An 18,495-nucleotide genomic window follows, 5' to 3' on the forward strand; every position below is an offset into this window, starting at 1 on the left:
GGAGCAATACAGAGGCATTATGATATTCTCTGTTTTATTCTCCATTCCTTTCCTAATAATTCCTAGCATTCTATTTACTTTCCTAGCTGCTGCTGCACACTGAGCAGAAGATTTCAACTTATCAACCATGATGCCTAGATCTTTTTCCTGAGTGGTGACTCCTAATGTGGAACCTAGCATTGTATAGTTATAATTTGATTACTCTTTGCTAAGTGCACCACTTTGCACTTGTCCACATTAAATTTCATTTGTCATTTGCATACTGAGCCTCCTAGTTTCACAAAGTCCTCTTGCGATTTTTTACAATCCTCTTGTGATATAACAACTTTGAATAATTTTGTGTCATCGGCAAATTTGATCACCTCACTTGTTCCCATTTCCAGGTCATTAATAAATATATTAAAAAGCAGTCGTCCCAAAATAGATCCCTGGGGCATGCCTCCATTCACCTTTTTCAATTGGGAAAATTTTCTCTTTAGCCCTTCTCTCAGTTTCCTCTCTTTTAACCAGTTGGCAATCCACAATAGGAGAGTTCCACCAATCCCATGACATTTTAATTTCCTAAGATGTTTGTCAAGAGGGACTTTGTCAATCTACATACACTATATCAATTGGCTCACTTTTATCCACATGTTTATTTACATCCTCAAAAAATGTAGCAAATTGTTGAAGCAAGACTTCCCTTGGCTAAATCCATGTTGGCTTTGTCCCATTAAACTATGCCTATCTATATGTTCAGCAGTTTTATTCTTTATGATAGTTTCTACCATTTTGGCTGGTTTAGATGTCAGACTCACTAGTTTGTAGTTTCCTTGATTACCCCTTGATCCCTTTTTAAAAATTTGTGTTACATTGGCAACCCTCTAGTCTTTAGATAACATAGACAATGTTAATGATAGTTTACAAATTTCCAATAGCAGATCTGCAATTTCATTTCTCAGTTCTTTCATTGCATCTAGTTCAGGTGATTTGCTCCTCTTTACGTTGTCCATTTGCCCTGGTACATCTATAAGGTTCACTAAGATCTGTTTCATTTCCTCCAAATCATCACATTTGAATATAATTTCTGTCATGGGTGTCTCTCTTACATCTTCCTCCTTGAATACCGAAGCAAAGAATTTATTTAGTCTCTCTGCATGCTTTTTTCATCCCTAAGTACCCTTTACCCCTTGATCATCTAATGGTCCAACTGACTCCATCACAAGCATTTTACCTCAAATGTAACTGAAAATGTTTTTATAATGAGTTTTTGCTTCCATGGCAAGCTTCTTTTCAAATTCTCTCTTTGCCTTCCTTATCAATGGTTTGCATCTAACTTGCCAGTATTTATGCTGTATCCTGTTTCCTTCACTCAGAACCATTTTCCATTTCTTGAAAGATATTATTTTAGCTGTTAGAGCCTTTTCTCACCTCTTTCTACTTTTTCTAATGCTGGAATACATCTGGTCTGGGCTTCCAAAATGGTATTTTTAATCAACGTCTATGCCTGATCTCAACTCTTAACCTTCGCAGTTGCTCCTTTGAGTTTTTTCCTAACCATTTTCCTCATTTTATCATAGTCACCTTTTTGAAAGTTAAATTTTGCAGTAGATTTCTTTAATGCCCTCCTTCCAGTTATTAAATCAAATTTGATCTTGTTGTGATCACTATTGCCAAGTGGCTCCAACACTGTTACCTCTCACACCAAATCTTATCTTCCACTAAAGACTAGGTCTAAAATAGTTTCCCGTTGTTGGTTCTTGTACCAGCTGCTCCATGAAACAGTAAATTATTTCATCTAGGAACTTTTCATCTCTTGCATGTCCTGATGTGACATTCACCCAGTCAATACTGTGGTAATTGCTGATTTTATTAGCTTCCCTATATATGTATTAAACAGTGTAGCAGCAAGTGCCAAACTCTGTGGCACACCAGCTCCAGTTTGAATAAAGAAAACTTAGACCCACGTTGATACTGTACTTTGCCGAGGCTACAGACTACAGCTCATCTCTGGAACCTGGTAATATGAAACCAGAGTCTGGCCAGTATGTGTTACAATTGAGTACTAACTGGGGCTCCCTTCTCCATGGGACTCTGTGCACTGCTTCCACAGCAGTCCTGGTGGTCTGGAAAGCAGAACCTAGCCTAGGATTCAAACCTTGGTATTCTGCAAGGTGGTATGCAGTGTATCTGTATTAACATTCATTTGCTTTCTTATTGACCTTCAGTGAATTAATGGCTCTCCACTGTCACATGCTACAATGTGAAATAATATTTAAATACTTAGTTCAATTTTCCTTTGCTTAGTAAACTGATGAAACCATAGTTTATTCAAATATGTAGAAACGGATGCAGATAAACTAAGATGCCTTCAGTTATCCAGCAGTTGCTGCGTTATAATACAACAGTTTAGGTTTAAGGCCACCTGCCAATAAAAGGCCTCAAGCTACTAAGATCGCCCTTGGGAGGCACCACGTTATTCATCAGCACATTTATTGTCTGCAGGAAATCTGTCTAATAATAGGGCCATCCTTCCAAAAAGATGAGATTTATGGCCCACTGCTGAGTACAAAAATCTCACTGGAAAACATTTTTTTCCACAGTGCAAGACTACATGCAAAGAGCCTCATGTGTGGCGCATTTATATAACTTCCTAAAAAATAATAAAGTGGCCTTTACGGAAAGCTTGGACACTAGTTTAATTGCGTATTTTTCAGCTTCTGCTTTGTGAGGGAAGAACTGGGTCCTGTAAAAGAAAAGCTACTGCAGCTTGATGTGGTCCACCCCAAGCACTGGAAGGAGAAGGCTTTGCAGAAGTAGATGGGTTGAGTTTTTCTTGTATCCCGGGGAAGGCAACGCCCTTATTTGTTTTGTCAGGACAGCATAGATAATTATTAATAGAATCAGGAAAAGAAGGAAATCAGGTCTGCTTTTATCTCTAAAGAGCAAATGAACTGGGGGGGGGGGGGGGTCAAAATTGTAGCATTAATCATAATAAAGTCTATAGCCTGATAAGGATTCTTCCACTCTCTTTCTATTTATTTTCAGCTTAACAAACAATTTAGCTTGGTTTTCTGTGAATGTGCCTTTTGTTTCTGCCACAGAATCACCTGGCCTGACATTAGATCCTATCACTGCCTCTGCATTAGTGGAACAGACTCCAGAGCAATAGTCCAGTGATTATCTACCTTACTGAGCGCCACCACTTAAATGTAATGGGGAAAGACAGCTAATTATACCTGTGATATGGGCCAAAATTTTCCATTATCTAATCTGCCTGTTATAAGAAGTAGTGATTTAAAAAAAACAAGCAAACAGAATTCTAGGCTTGTGTGTTTGCTTTGTATCAGCTTGCTGGTTTTCAGGCTGCTGATCATCTGCGCCCTGATGTAAAACGGGAATTAGTGGAGGCAATCAAACCCGTAGTCTTTGCTAATCCAGCACTGCATTTTAAATGATTTCAGGTGAGAATTCAGTTTTATGGCAGATGCTTGCTTTCCGAGGGTAATACTGATATTGTAAATGGTTTAGGAGTAATATTAGAAAATATTTCTTCACAGAAGGGATGAAAGGGCATGGAACAGCCTTCCAGCGGAGGTGGAGGAAAAAAAAGACAGCAACCGAATAAAAAAAAAAAGTATAGGATAAGTACAGAGGTTGAGAGGAAGTGAGGGAAACGTCAGGGACCGGAGCAACTTGCATCTATTGTACTGCACCAGTTAGCAAAATATGCAGACTAGATGGGCTTTATGGTCCTTGGCTGCCATCATAATCTGTTTCTTTGTTTATTAATCACCACCTTCTTTAGTTTTTTTTAAAGTAATATTGACATAGTGATAATAACATCTTAGTAGTTAGCAGATAGGAACGAGTAGGTCTCACATAATCTGTTCTGTTTCCCCTGTATCACGGCAGACTCTACTAAGTCTGCAGGCATTTCTCCTTAGCCTTTATTACCTTCCTCTGTATCTCTTCCAAGCAATAGCATGCAGGATTTGGATTCTGTCACTGTCCTGGTGCCACCACTTCTGCTGTAGGCTATCCCAGGCATCTGCCTCCTTCTTAGTAAAGAAGTGTTTCCTTACCTTTCCTCCAAGACTTTCTCTCATCAACTTCATAATATGACCTCTTGTTCTTGAGTTTCTTTTTTTTTTTTTTTGGTAAATATTTGCATCCTCTTAATGTCCTTACACTAGAGTACACCCTATTGACCACCACTGTCTCAGGGGGTCTATGCAATAAAAGATAACATGCACATTCTGACTGTGTTGCACATGCTAAATAGTTTCCTATGCAGTAAGGCCTTACCGGGAATGTTTAAATAGTTCTCCCGACATTTTAGCAAATAGTACTAAAATTAGTGTGTTCCCAAATTTAAATGAAGGCATGCCATATGCAAATGAGGCTTTGCTGGCTCACAGTGAGTAGTGTGGTATTCGATCTTCCGCTCATCATTTAACATGGGCCCAAAAAAGCCAACACTTTACCATCTGTTTCAGGCTAACCAGAACAAAGTGAAAGGGCCTGTTAGGAGGGATTTCCCCCACCCTCAACCTCCTTCCTTCCTACTAAATAATAACCTGAGCACCCTAAAGTTCCAACCCCCCCCATTGAACAGCAAAAGAAGCCCCACTCCAAGATTACCCCCCTCCCCTTTTCCCCACTCTGCAAGAGTACAGAAGCCCTCTTCAGGGCTACCCAATACCACCCATCATTTTGAAGTTGCCTCCTTTCATTGCCGCCGCAGATGGGACTGCAGAGCGTTCCTGCCAGAACAGCCATTGAAGTCGGCGCGACACCGCCCAGTAGCATTTCACTGCTGACAGAGCCACGCTCGCTGCAGCATCGATGTGGAATGGACAAGGCATAAGTTGATCCTGATCTGAACCAATTGTAGCTAGTCATCATTTTGAAAATGACTGTAAATTGATATCTCGTGAGAGGGGTTAAGTCTTTGTGTACTGGAAGTTTTTCAGGCTTCCTAGCCAAGGTACTGTCTGGTATTCTGCACCGAGCATGTGATGCCATGAATGGCTTGTAAACGTTCACTCTCCTGCATCTCTGGTTAGTCTTGGACTTTTTTATTCTTAACGGAAACTCACCGCTACTGAGAGCCACATTGCAAGCTAATAGGCCTGCCCTGCTCGGGCCTGACTTAGATGAAGCAACTGGTACTTGGTTAAAAGGCTGAAAACAGAGAGGAGGACTAAATGGTCAGTTGTTCAACTAGAGAAAGGTGATTGGAGATTGGACTGCAGATGACACAATTATTCAACGTAGTTAAAACAGCAATGGATTATGATAAACTGCAAAAAGACCCTGTGAGACTGAACATGTGACTGGCAGATGGAAAAGTGCAAAGTGATGCACATAGTGAAAAATAATCCCAACTACAAGTACACAGTTCTGTAGTCCATATTAGGAGTCGCCACCCAGGAAAAGAAACATTGGAGTCCCTATGGATCATACAGTGAAATCCTCAGCTCAGTGTATGGCTTGCTAGGCATAGTAAAAAAAAAAAAAAATGAATAGAATGTTAGGAATGATCCAAAAAAGAATGGAGAATAAAATAGAAAATATCATATTGCTTCTGTATCGATCCATGGTGTGGCCTTACCTTGAGAATTATGTGCAGTTCTTGTCACCCCATCTCAAAGAAGACTTAGCAGAATTAGAAAAGGTGCTGAGAAGGGCAGCAAACGTAGATACAGAGAAATATGACAGCTTAAAAAGACCATATGGCCTGTCTAATCTGCCCATCTATACAATTGCTCAGCTCTGTAATCACTTCCACTCACATAGATATCCCTGTCCCCTGTATTTGTCCCATGCTTTCTTGAATTCCGTGCATTCATCACCTTTTTCGGTAAAGAAATACTTCCGTAGGTTATTTCTTGGTCCACCCCCTTTCACCCTCATCTCGTGACCTCTCGTTCCAGTCTGTCTTGCATTGAAAGAGACCCACCTCTTGTGCATTGATACTTCTGAGGGATTAATATCTGTCATTTTTATTTATTTGCATTTATAAACCACTAATTTCTAATTTATTCTACTAAATATCCATTAAAAAATTACAAACTGTCATTTAAAAATCACACAAATGTACACTATTCAATTCTTAAAAACCACTTCCCTTCACCTAAACGCCTCCAAACAGATGGGCCTTCAGTTGCTTCTGAAAAAAGTTTTACATCTCAGATTGCATGGTAAAGCAGTCCATAACTGCAGGGCTATCACTGAATAAGAACGTACCCACGTCTCCACAAGGTGCACCTTGGGGGATGGCATAAGAAGCAATCAGATTCTGAATGCAAAGAACGTTTTGGTTCTTATTTACTTATAGGTAAACATACCAGATCCCCATTTCTTAAAACTTTGATAGTTAATACCAATATTTTGAACTGTATTCACTGCTCTATTGGTAACCAATGTAATTTCTCCAACATTGGGGTAACATGATCGCTCAACGTACCTCGCAGTGGGTATACATGTTTAGATCTTTAAGTCTGTCCCTGTGTGCTTTACAATGAAGATTACAAACTATTTTGTTAGCCACCCTTTGAACCGACTCTTTCTGTTTATATCCTTTTGAAGTTGCGGTCTCCAGAACACCACACAGTATTCCAAATGATGCCCTGCCACATGGTAGAAGCAATAGATGGCCCGCGCCATTTTTAAAGATGGCACCGGCCGTCCATTGCTCCTACCATGTGACAGGGGCCGGCCAATGGCACCGATAGCCCCTGTCACATGGTAAGGGCAAAGGGCCATCGGCACCATTTTGTTTACTGGCAGCCGATGGCCCGAGAGCGGGAGATTGCTCCCGCGATCCCCGTTGGACCACCGGGTTCTTTAGAAAAGTTTTTGGGGGGTTGGGAGGGTGGGGAATTCTAAATAATTACATTTAAAGGGTCGGGGTGGGTTTGGTTTTTTTTTCAGCTTGCGAGAGCCGAAATAAAATGCTCAGAACCGTGGGAACGAAGATTTCCCATGGTTTTTTTATGAACCCGATACCAGAAATGAGTCTGATATTGATTCACATCCCTACAATGGACTTCCTATGTTAGTAGCAGTCACTTACAAATTCAGGGGCTGTAGACTGCTTTGCTTCTGGTCAATATACACTCACTCCCCTCTGGTTTTGACAGAACACTTTACAGGAGCTGCCTTCTTCCTGGAAGCATCGGGGCCTCCTGAACACAGCTGAGCTTGCGATCTTATCCCAGCCCCAGCTGGGTCCCACCCACAGAACTCTTGCCCTCTGTGAGATTTAAGGTGGACCAGGCCCCTTGCTTGGTTCCGCACAGGTTTAAAGTGGGAAAATAGTTATGTTACTCCCCCCATCCTGACCCCAGCTTGGACCAGTTGGTTTGAGCATCAATACTTTCCCCTGGATCCCATTCAGGGAAGTACAACAATCATATTCACCTTCCTCTGGCCTCCCACCAGCTATGCTTGGGGATGGGGATCGAGTGATATGCTCACGTCCACATATTAGGGTTACCTCAGACCACACTGTTAGTACCACTCACTGCGGCCCTTTCCCAGTGTATGCCCACAATTCTTTAATTGAGTCTGTAGCTCTGTGTTCCACTTCTACCCTAGCTGGAATCCTTGGACTGGCTGTGGGGCTTGCGGTGAGTACTCTCGACTCCTTCCTGTGATGACTTGTATCTCCTTTGCACTGTCTTGAATCACCCTCTGGCAACTCCATCCTGGCTCTAGCTGATAGAGATGTGAATCGGAACCGGAATCGGTTCGGATTCCGGTTCCGATTCACATGTGTTTTTTTTTCATTGGGCCTGATCACGGTTTTGTTTATCGGCTGCGCCCAAGCCGATAAACAAAAAACCCACCCCGACCCTTTAAAACTAATCCATTTGCTTCCCCCACCCTCCCAACCCCCTCAAAAACATTTTACAGGTACCTGGTGGTCCAGTGGGGGTCCCGGGAGCGATCTCCCGCTCTCGGGCCGTTGGCTGCCACTAATAAAAATGGTGCCGATGGCCTTTGCCCTTACCATGTGACAGGGTATCCGTGCCATTGGCCGGCCCCTGTCACATGGAGAGAGCACTGGATGGCCAGCGCCATCTTTAAAAATTTCCAACCAGAAATCCACTTTCACTCACTTCGTATCTTCAGTGAAATGCAAAGAGTATGGGACTAACTCCCCTTTCACTACTTTTCACTTCCTTTGGTTCTCACAAGTTCAGGATCCTCCTTGGACCCCAAGAAAGGCTCCTTCCCCTGGAAGTCCTCAGGGCTCTGACCTTGAGTGTCAGCCATCTTCCAAGAATGGAAGACTGATGAAAGAACATGAGCCAAAGGGGGTCTCATGAGTTTTGTTAAACTCCACTTTCCTGAAGACAAATCCCACTGGGGAGTATCTGGGAATACTACACACACCAATACTCTCTGACTTCATATATCCATAGTTTGTGAAGACTCTGATATCTCTAGGAAAGGGACATTTTGGTAACACCTTTAAAAATACTATTTGGATATCTCCACTTACTGGTGCTAATGGAAGTGGCAGAATAGCCACAGCAAGCATTTAAATGATATAAAATCACATTATTTATATTAGAGGGCATGGAATATGAATGATATAGCAGAATAAATATACCACATCAGATAAAAAGGATAATTATTTTGTTTATAAGGGCAATGTTGACTGAGATTTTTACAGATTCTTATATACCCTCGCTGATAGTTTTCCTATCTGCATTCTCAAATCAAGAATTGCAATATCAATCAATAGGGCCTAGGAACCACTGCAATGCAAGTACTGTTTCTGCCAATGACAATTTCTGTGATCTCGGGCCAGTCATTTTCTCTCCCGGTGTCAGTAAGCTGGGGTTGGTGCTAGTCTTCTTATGCAAGTACAGAGGATACCTGGACCTCTCAGTCATCCACTCTTAGAAACTATAGCATTTCAAACCAGTGTGATTCAGTCAAGACTGTTAAGGGACTCCTTAAGACCTTTTTGTTTAAGCTCAGTTATTTTTAATTTATGGTTTACTGTTTTGCCTTTTTTCCCCTTTCTTATGATTGTATTATATTTTATGTATGTTTTAATATGTTCATCACCTAGACCTTTTTGTGTTAGGTGATTCACAGATTTAATTCATTTAAATGTTTAGCCTTTTTTTGTGTGCTTTATTTTAGTAATGAGAATGCTGGTAAAAATATTCAAACAAGGTTATAAAGCATATAAATTCCTATAAACAATGCAAAAAGTGACCATACATAACCCAACATCAAGTGATGTTTCGGGAATGAACCCTGCTTCAGGGGGTGCTTATCTTTTTTTGTTTAGCAAGGCTAGAGACAGATCAACAGGCTATTGCTTCAATCTGAAGATCTGTTCATCTGTCTCAAGCATTGCTAAACAAAAGATAAGATCCGGGTATCCTCTATGCTTGCATAAGAGGACTAACCCTCCGGCTTGCTGACATCTGGATTGTTTGTCTAGCTTTTTCACCATTTCAAATCTTTAGTTTTGGATTGTGTTTTCCTTTTTTTGGCCGTTGGTTGTAGGATGCCATACATATGCCAATATAAATACATTTTAAAAAAAGAGCCAGAGGTCCAACATTTTGCAGCTTTTGTAAAAAAAAAAAAAAAAAAAAGCAGGACTGTTATAATATCTTCTAGTTATCGAGAACTACTTGCTGTGTATGAGATTAAAAAATGATAACCAACCATTGCCAACCAGAAGAGGTTATGCATTCAATGTGGGGGAGGGCTGGGAGTTACATCAGCAGGTCATTGCTTCTGCCCACACAGCAGCAAGGTGAATGCTGCTAATGAACAGGGGAAACTAATTGGTGATTAGTAAATAAAATCATAGGACAACGTGGGAACTTCTTCTAACCTCCAGAGATGCACTAGAGGAATGGTGCAATGGGATGTCATAAGCCTTGTTTAAGTGATGGCCAGTCAGTGCACTGGTGCCTAATGTGTTCTCTGCATGAGAAGAATTATAATGGCAAAAAAAAAAAAAGCAAAAAAAAATATTTTTCTACAGGTATACCGATTTACATCATATAAATGGATGTGACTTTTAATTTTCAAATTTTATGCAGTGCAATAGGTTAATAAAATTTTAATAAACAAAAAATCAAGTTGGTTTTGGTAATGCACCTTTTTATCCACTGGGAGCTCTGAATTATCTAGGAAGACAGGCTACAATGGTAAAAAGGTTTAACTATCAAACGTTTGGCACTAGGAGTCAGAGTTTGCATTTTTAATGCCCCTGTTTAATAAAATACAATAAAGCCATTATAGTTATCAGCATGATGCATTTATGCAAATATAACAATTACAACTGCATAATTTACTAACATCAATGGGAAAAACTGCGGCAATGTGAAGGAATTACAGAAAACATCCAACTGAGGCTTTATGAGCTATAGACAATTGTTTCCTCATTATGTTACCCAATTGGTGGCTTTGCTACATCAGAATTATTTTCTTTATTTCTGTAGGTAGTGTGCAGATCATTTATCTTGATCTTGCATTTGTAAGCCGCGCTCTGCGGTGAGGAAAGAAAGAAAGAAAGAGCAATACCACCGCACTGTTTAGAATTCAAGGTGCAAAGATTCGGTGAGGAATGTACTTACAGCTGCAAAGTGAAGCCCATTTGGCCGGCTCATTGGGGCGCATCCGTTCTGATGCAGTAGAGCAACAGCACCAATTGCAGCAAAGATTTCAGCGAAAGCTCCTGCAGAAGGGGGGAGAGAGAGAGAGAGAGAAATATCCCTGACTGCACATCCTACCTAGGAGCTTGTCGGAGCTGAAGCCCGTAGAAATAACGGGGGCACAGCAGAGCACAAGAAAAATAAATACATTCCTGCCGCTGAAACTTGATAGTCGCAGTGGGACATCAGAAAAAGAGGGGAGCCCTTCAAGAGGGAGTCAGGGCTTTGAACTTCCCCGCTTTCTGCAGTCCTGCTGCCTGAAACAACAGAGTGTGGGAGCTGGGAGTCTTCTGGACACTGATTCTGCCTCCACGAAGAGAGATGCGGTTCCACATGAGCAGATGAGAAAATGAGAGAGGGCTTGATTCTAAAATGAAGGGGGATGACCGTGTTGGTACTTCATATAGTATTTATTTACTCTTGATATTTCTTTGCATTTGTAATTGCTAGTGATGTCCACACAATTAGCAATTACATCAACACTGCTGCTGCAGCTTGGTCCTAGTTTTTACAATCCTGTTGCCCTAGAGCACAAGTTCCTGTGCCTGATTAAATAAACAGGGATGAAGAAAAGGTTTCTTTACTGATGGTTGGCTAATTGACATGAGAGTCCCAAAACTGACAGCCTTGAATTGCCTCAGTTCCAAATTTAGGTAATAAAAAAAATGAGCTGATAGCCGTGGAATGGGGAGATTGTTCTTTTTCTGAGTTGCTGCATGCCAGGAGCAACACAGTTATGGATTTACATTAGAGCATCACCACATTAGCCTTTGGACTGTTTACAATTTCCACAAGTTTTCAGAGAAAACATATTTCCCTTTAGCTGATATTTAGCTTCACCACCCAGCTCCAAGCAGAAGGCAGAGTTTCTTTATTAATCTGTAAATCAAGACAGTTTAATTGGCCTCCACAACGTTACTGTGGATGTGGGCCAATTTGCAATGAAAATCTGAAGGCGTTGACCAGCCCCATAAGGCCCACATTACCAAGAGAGCCACTAAAAAGTGCAAGCTGTGTTTGCAATTCTTCAGTGCTGCAGAACTTCACAGATGCAGTCCACCTCTGACTAGTAGCAAGCACATTTCATATTCAGGATTCAGTTCCTCGGAAAGCAAAATCATTATTATGTTTATCATATCTAAGAAAACTGATACATATGAAGATTTAGTCACCAAAAAGAAGACAGTGTTATATTTAAATAAAACATAAATAGACTTTAAAAGAAAGATGAATACATGTTCTGTATGCCTCAAATCGGAATTTTAAAAGCATTTGGATTAATTTGTAATTATATTGTTAGGCTGCGATTAAACCAATGATATGCAGGTACTGGTGAATGCAAATTCGCCTAATGATATTTGATGTCCCATGTTGTAATGGACTTTGCTGACAATCTCCAGCAAGGCTAAGGATGTTAATTAAAAACATGAAATCAACAGAAAAATTGTACAAGGAGTGCTAGTACAGATTGTGAAAAACAAAACAAACAGCTTAAGGATCATTCAAAAGGTGTTGTCATTGGAATCTCATTAAATAAAAAAAATGACATAATTAATGCCACTTCATTTCTCTTGCCGTGATATAGTATATCACTTTCTATAGCAATCTGTGCTTCACATTCTTACTGCTGAGCGGCCAGAGTTGAATGCTCATCTGGAAGGTGAAGGCCACACAGGGACTATGCCATTATTTTTCTACCATCAGTCAATCTGACTAGGCTCTCAGAGTCCTCCTCCATGACTTTAGTCAGAAAGGGTCAATTAGCATGCTGGTAATGTGTTTCTCTGCATGAGAGTTTGTTTTTTTTCTGAAGAATAAATCTGGGGGGGCTCCCTTGTATATTCATTGCAAGGCAGGATTTTCTTCTTTTCGCTTGAATTGCAGGCCCTATTTCTTCTCCACAGGCTTTACTTGGTCCCTCGTTCCCTTCTTTTGGATTGTATGCATTCTTAGAGCTTGGCTTCTGCATCATGAACGTAACTGTTGCACTCAGTGTTCATTTTCATGCACCGTAAGAAAATCTGTAGACCCAACTTGTTTCAAACAAGAACCCGGCAGGAGACAAGGGACTGCTCGGAGTGGGGGTGAGGAGGGGGGAAGATGTAAATGTGTAGTAGCTCACTGTCCTTCCCTCGGTACAACCTTGCTACCAGTCCCCCCCCCCCCCCCCACACACACACACACAGAGCAACATCTCACACACACACACCTCTGCCAGGATACACGTCCAGCTAATGGAGCTGTGAAAGTAGTGGCGGTGGGGAGGATGAATGGAGGTGATAGTAGCAATTTGGAGGGAGGATGGAAGTTGCAGTTGTGGCAAAGGGAAGAAGGAGTGGAAGTAGTGGTGACAGGAGAGGGAGGGGAAAAAGTCAAGAGTATGGGATGACATGCGAGTCTGGTCTTCATCTAATGCAAGTGCAACCCAATCCCCGGGTGCGTGTGGACTGCAACCCGCTGGGGCCATAAATGAATTTGTTAGTCTCTTCCAGGCTGGAAGAGGCTAGGACCTGCTAGCAGACAAGTTGCTGAGGGGAAAGAGAGTTGGAATGAAGGGAGGGGGCAGATGAGAGTGAAGGGAGGGGAGAAGTCAGGGGTAGTTCTATTATAAGAACATAAGAACATAAGAAAATGCCATACTGGGTCAGACCAAGGGTCCATCAAGCCCAGCATCCTGTTTCCAACAGTGGCCAATCCAGGCCATAAGAACCTGGCAAGTACCCAAAAACTAAGTCTATTCCATGTTACCATTGTTAATGGCCGTGGCTATTCTCTAAGGGGTAGATTTTCAAAGAGGTACGCGCGTACCCCCCGAAAACCTACCCCAACCCCCCCCCCCCCCTGCGCTCGCTGACCCTATTTTGCATAGGCTCGGTGGTGCGCGCAAGCCCCGGGACGCGCTTAAGTCCCAGGGCTTGCATGGAGGGGTGTGTTGGGGGCGTGTTGGGGGGCGGGCCGCAAGTGACACGGCGTTTCGGGGGCAGGCCCGGGGGCGTGTTCGAGGCCTCAGGACCAGCCCCTGGGTCGGGTGTTGGCGTGCCAGCAGCCCGCTGGCGCGCGCAGATTTATGCCTGCTTTCCGCAGGCGTAAATCTGCCAACAAAGGTAGGGGGGGAGTTTAGATAGGGCCGGGGGGGGGGGGGTGGGTTAGGTAGGGGAAGGGAGGGGAAGGGGGGGGGAGGCGGAAGGAAAGTTCCTTCCGAGGCCGCAATGTGCACCCCCTTGCGCGCACCGACCCCGTATTTTATAAGATACGCGCGGCTACGCACATATCTTATAAAATCCAGCGTACTTTTGTTCGCGCCTGGTGCATGAACAAAAGTACGCCCGCGCGTACATTTATAAAATCTACCCCTCAGTGAACTTAATAGTTCACTTAGAGGCAGGGTGAGGCGGCGGCCTCAGGCAGCAGAATTTTGGAGAGGCAAAAGATGCCCCTCTAAATACTTGCTGCTGCCTCACCCTGCCTCCAAAGTCAAACATTGGATTGGGCAGGGATAAACTTAACCCCTGCCCGATCCATTCAGTGGCAACCCCAGCAACAGGAGTTGCGTTTTTCCCGATGTCAACTCCTGCTGCCACGGGTCTCGCTGCAGCAGGAGATGATGTTGGGATAAACGCGACTCGACTTCTCCTGTTAGTTCCAGTGCTGCCATGGTCACCACCGCTGAGCAACTCTTACAAAGCTGTTTTTTTAATTAATTTTGAAATGGACAGCCCAAAAATCTGAAAGCTGTAGCCTTCTTTTATCAACGAAAAGGAGGAAGGTGATAGGGTGTCAAGACCAAGCCCCCCCTAGCCCTCATCAGCTCAGAAGGAGTGAGCAATGATATAATCTCTGGAGCCCCTGTTATTTTATCCTCTTCTGTTTTTCCACTTGCGAAGCAAGGGCACTTCTATAATGAGGCAGGGTGAGGCAGGAGCTTCAGGCAGCAGAATTTTGAGGTGGCAAATAATGCCCCTCTTAGAATGCCACTGTGGCGTCCACCTCACACTGCCTCAGTGGCATAATTGGGGGGGGGGGGCATCACACAGCAGGAATCGGGGCCATGGTGCCATCACAGCCCAAAGATAAGGTCACTTCCAGATGCTCTTCCTCCCTCCTGCCCACGTGGCCCCTGACGAGAAAAGTTGCTGGAGCTGCATGAGCAGGAAGGAGGAGGAGTATCCGCCGTGTGCAGAAGAGATGTGTCCTACATTTGTGGCATGGCCGCCGTGTATCCCATCTCATGCCAGCAAGAAGAGGAGGCCAATAGCAGTGCCACCACAGACCCCACCTCACAGCGGCTCGAGAAGAGGAGGCCCGATAGCAGGGACACTGGATCTCGCAGCAGCCTGAGAAGAGAAGGTCGGTAGTAGGGCTGCCACGGATCTCACCTTGCGGCGGCCCTAGAAAATCGGGGCCACCGCGGAGCCCATCCCACGGCAACCTGCGAAGAGGAGGCCCAGAGGTGAGAGAGAGGCTGAGGCCCTGTAGAGTGTGAAGGTGTATATGAGAGTGAGTTGAGAGACTGTATGTGGGAGTGAGAGCCTGTATGTTCAGTGAGACAGCATATGAGCAAATCAATGAAAGGGGAAAATATAACATGCTTGACCTCCTCACTTCTAGCAAAATCCAGAGAAATCTCTGCCCTAAGATCTTCTCAGGGATTTGAAAGGTCTTATGTGGCCCTTCTTCTGAAACATTTGTGGACCCCTGATCTAAGGCTTGAGGATTGTTCTACAACTCACAGGATAAAAGTCTCCTTCCTCTAGAGATGATTACATTTATATCTTTCTAATTTAAAAAATGCACCCCCCCCCCCCAATGTTCTGTTAGTTATTTTATGGGTAAATAGTTGTCTTGCATGATCTCTGTAGCAACCCAGTCAGGCTTTTCTAAACGTAATCCTGTCCTTTCTCAAAGTTTGATGTCTTTTCTCAGGGTGTATCCCTTCAATTTACTTATCTTTCTCTGTATATTTTTTTGTAATTCATTGGTCTCATTCTTGAAACATGCAACTGGGACCTGTACCCCTTTCTCTTGATGTGGTTCAACTAAGATACCATAAAATGCCATAATAACTTCCATATCCCTCTGTTCCACCCCCTAACTGTTAGATGTAGGGCTAATTATCATTGCTAACTCGGGAGGAGAGTGGTTTCCATGAGAAACAGATGAACGCTTGCAAGTTATGGAAACTCTTTCTTTCATTCATAGACAATGAGAAAAATATAACCCTCATGTAAATGACAACTATTATTGGCTCTATGTACAAAGAGAGAAAAGCATTGAACAGAGAAAGAATGCTACCTTGGGAAGAACAGGCAGGCATTGGTCTTACTTGCCATGGGACCGCTGCCCTCACACTAGGTATTAAGCGTTTCCTTTTACATTCAGTTCTTTGGATTAACTCACGAATAGGGATGCACAGCCACCCCAAACAGGTCTCTGGCGGGCGGGGCTCTTTCTAGAAGGAATGCTGAACTAATACACTGGCTTTCATATTTACAGAATCCATGTAAACTTTGATCTCTGCGAGGCGAGATAAGAATGTGAGTGCCTAAAGTAGAAAATAGCTTCTTTTCTGATTGATGAAAGGAACACTTAAAAAATAAAGTAAAAAAAAAAAATTAAAAAAAAGGCATCTCCTGACCTCGGTAGAAGGTGATCTGGCAACTCCTTATCTTCTTCTAGATGTCCTTTCACTGCTTGCCTGGCTGGTGGAAAGCTTGCTTTGGGGGTTTGACTATTGCTACTAATTGCTCTGCTTTTAAACAAACAGAGCAGGGGTAAAAGGCTTGTGAATGTCTTGCAAGCTACTGTTACAATAAACTGAAAGTGCAGCCCAGCTCAGGATCAGTGTGTGATGGGGAAGAAGGATGGGAGTGGATAATGGGTTCTGCGTAGAAGGGATTTACAGAAACTGTAAACTGTAGCAGCTTTGTTGGCAAACAGAAGCACAGGGTTTACTCACTTGACCTTCTGTCTGAATAGATGGGTTTATGGGATCATGAAGAGATTTACAGAAAAGTGGTCTAACTCAATTGCACTGGTGCTTAAATCTCTTTTTTTTGGGATGGAGATTGAAGTTCCTGGGGTTTTTTTTGGTTTTTGTTTTTTTATCTCTAGATGATTCTTTTCCATTTGCCTTGAGGGATTCCTTTAAACCATTGTATCAGATCTGGAGCTAAAAGTGACGGAACATGAAAACACCTTACACTGATATCTGTTGATTCTGTTTCCCCATAAAAAGCAATTATTATCTGGTATAAAACAGGATTTTGGGACCAGGCTGTGGTGGCTCTGTGGCTGTGCACTGCAAGGAGGAGAACTGGGCTAGATTTCCACATCAGGTCTTGCAGGGTCAGCCGGGACTGGGGATGCTATGAAGGCAGTAGTAGTCACAGCCCCTGACGAGGGAAGGGAAATGCAGTCATCATGCCATAGTACACCTGGTGGCTGGATTTGGGGCTCTGGGCAGACTGGTCTTTTTACTATGTTGCTATCATGTCAGGGTACAGGAAGAAGCCCCAGTGCATGACTCCCCAGCCATGAACTGTCACTGCAACTACTGGGTTAGATGAGGTAGGAAAGGACATAAAATAAGGGAAGATCCTTGGGGAATTGAAAATGAAGACTCAGGGTGATGGATCCAGGCCTTGGCTCTGATTGAGCAAACAGCCCAAAGGAGCGGGAGGAAACTGCAAGGCAGTCCTCCAAAAAAGAATTAGTTATGCCTAATGATATCTAGGATAGGGTCTCTGAGTCTATTTGGGTTTTATTTATAAGGAAGTATTTTCAGATAGGCATTATTTGAATTGTTACATCGATAATGGAACCAGGGCACTGGGTACTCTTTGAATCAAAATTACAATAGGATATGTTTTTTAAAAACTTATTTGTTTATGCATTGTAAATGTACAAATAAGTATAATTTGTAAAAGAAAACAAATCCAGCACACACTGAATGAACAAGCAGTACACTGAAAAAAAAAGAAAATTAGCCAAATTATGCAGTACTACACAGAGCCAAAGTAAAGAGGAAAGATCCAAAGAAACTCTGGGAGAGAGAAAATTAAGGAAACCAAACTTGTATCCACTTACATGAATATCTAGTTATTGAAACCGAAGGACCTCATGCCCCATAATGCCTAGAAATACATATAAATTGTTTTGTGCCTCAATTTGGGTATAATCAGGGGTCCATGCTTCAAAGGTTTCACAATTTATAGGGTTTCTAGGTGTTCTGGGGTTTGAAGCCTTTGGTTTCAATAATTAGATATTTATGTAAGTGGATACAAGCTACAGATTGACTGAGAAAGTGTTTGCTTAACAGTGTGTCTTCCATTTTTTTGGACTTTTTTTTTTTTTTTTTTTTGCTGTATCAATAACTAAGCATCAGGTCTTAACCTCCAACCCTTGGATCTAATTCAACCCAGTCTCTTAGAATCTAAAAAGAACCTCAGCCGAGATGATTCAAAGAAGACATATTTCACTTCTGTCATTACAATTATACATTTATGCAGAAAATGCAAAAGAGAAGATGCACCCAAATCTAACAATTCTTTATGCACAGTAAGAAATTTCTTCCACTGCTCTTGGCTTGCTCCACAGTAAAATCCAAACCTTAAAGCCCATAAAGGGTATCTGAGACTTTTGAAAGAACAAAAGTACTAAATCATGATCCTGAGGGAAAAACAAAAGTCACAGGTAGAGTTGTTCTATGTGAGTCTTCCACCACTGAAAATTCCAACATGTCCATAAGATCCAAACTCATAGCTTGAGTTTCACTATTTCCATTATCCTGATTCATGGGCACTTTAGGTAAAGG

The 18,495-nt window shown here is 42.5% G+C and overlaps 1 protein-coding gene across 2 annotated transcripts in view; it reads left to right on the plus strand.

Moving 5' to 3' along the window:
• UNC5C (unc-5 netrin receptor C) overlaps window positions 1–18,495 on the plus strand; it is a 667,077-nt gene that overhangs the window by 185,918 nt on the left and 462,664 nt on the right. The window lies entirely within an intron of this gene.

The sequence above is a fragment of the Rhinatrema bivittatum genome, chromosome 1 (genome assembly GCF_901001135.1).
Source record: "Rhinatrema bivittatum chromosome 1, aRhiBiv1.1, whole genome shotgun sequence".
Taxonomy (NCBI): domain Eukaryota; kingdom Metazoa; phylum Chordata; class Amphibia; order Gymnophiona; family Rhinatrematidae; genus Rhinatrema; species Rhinatrema bivittatum.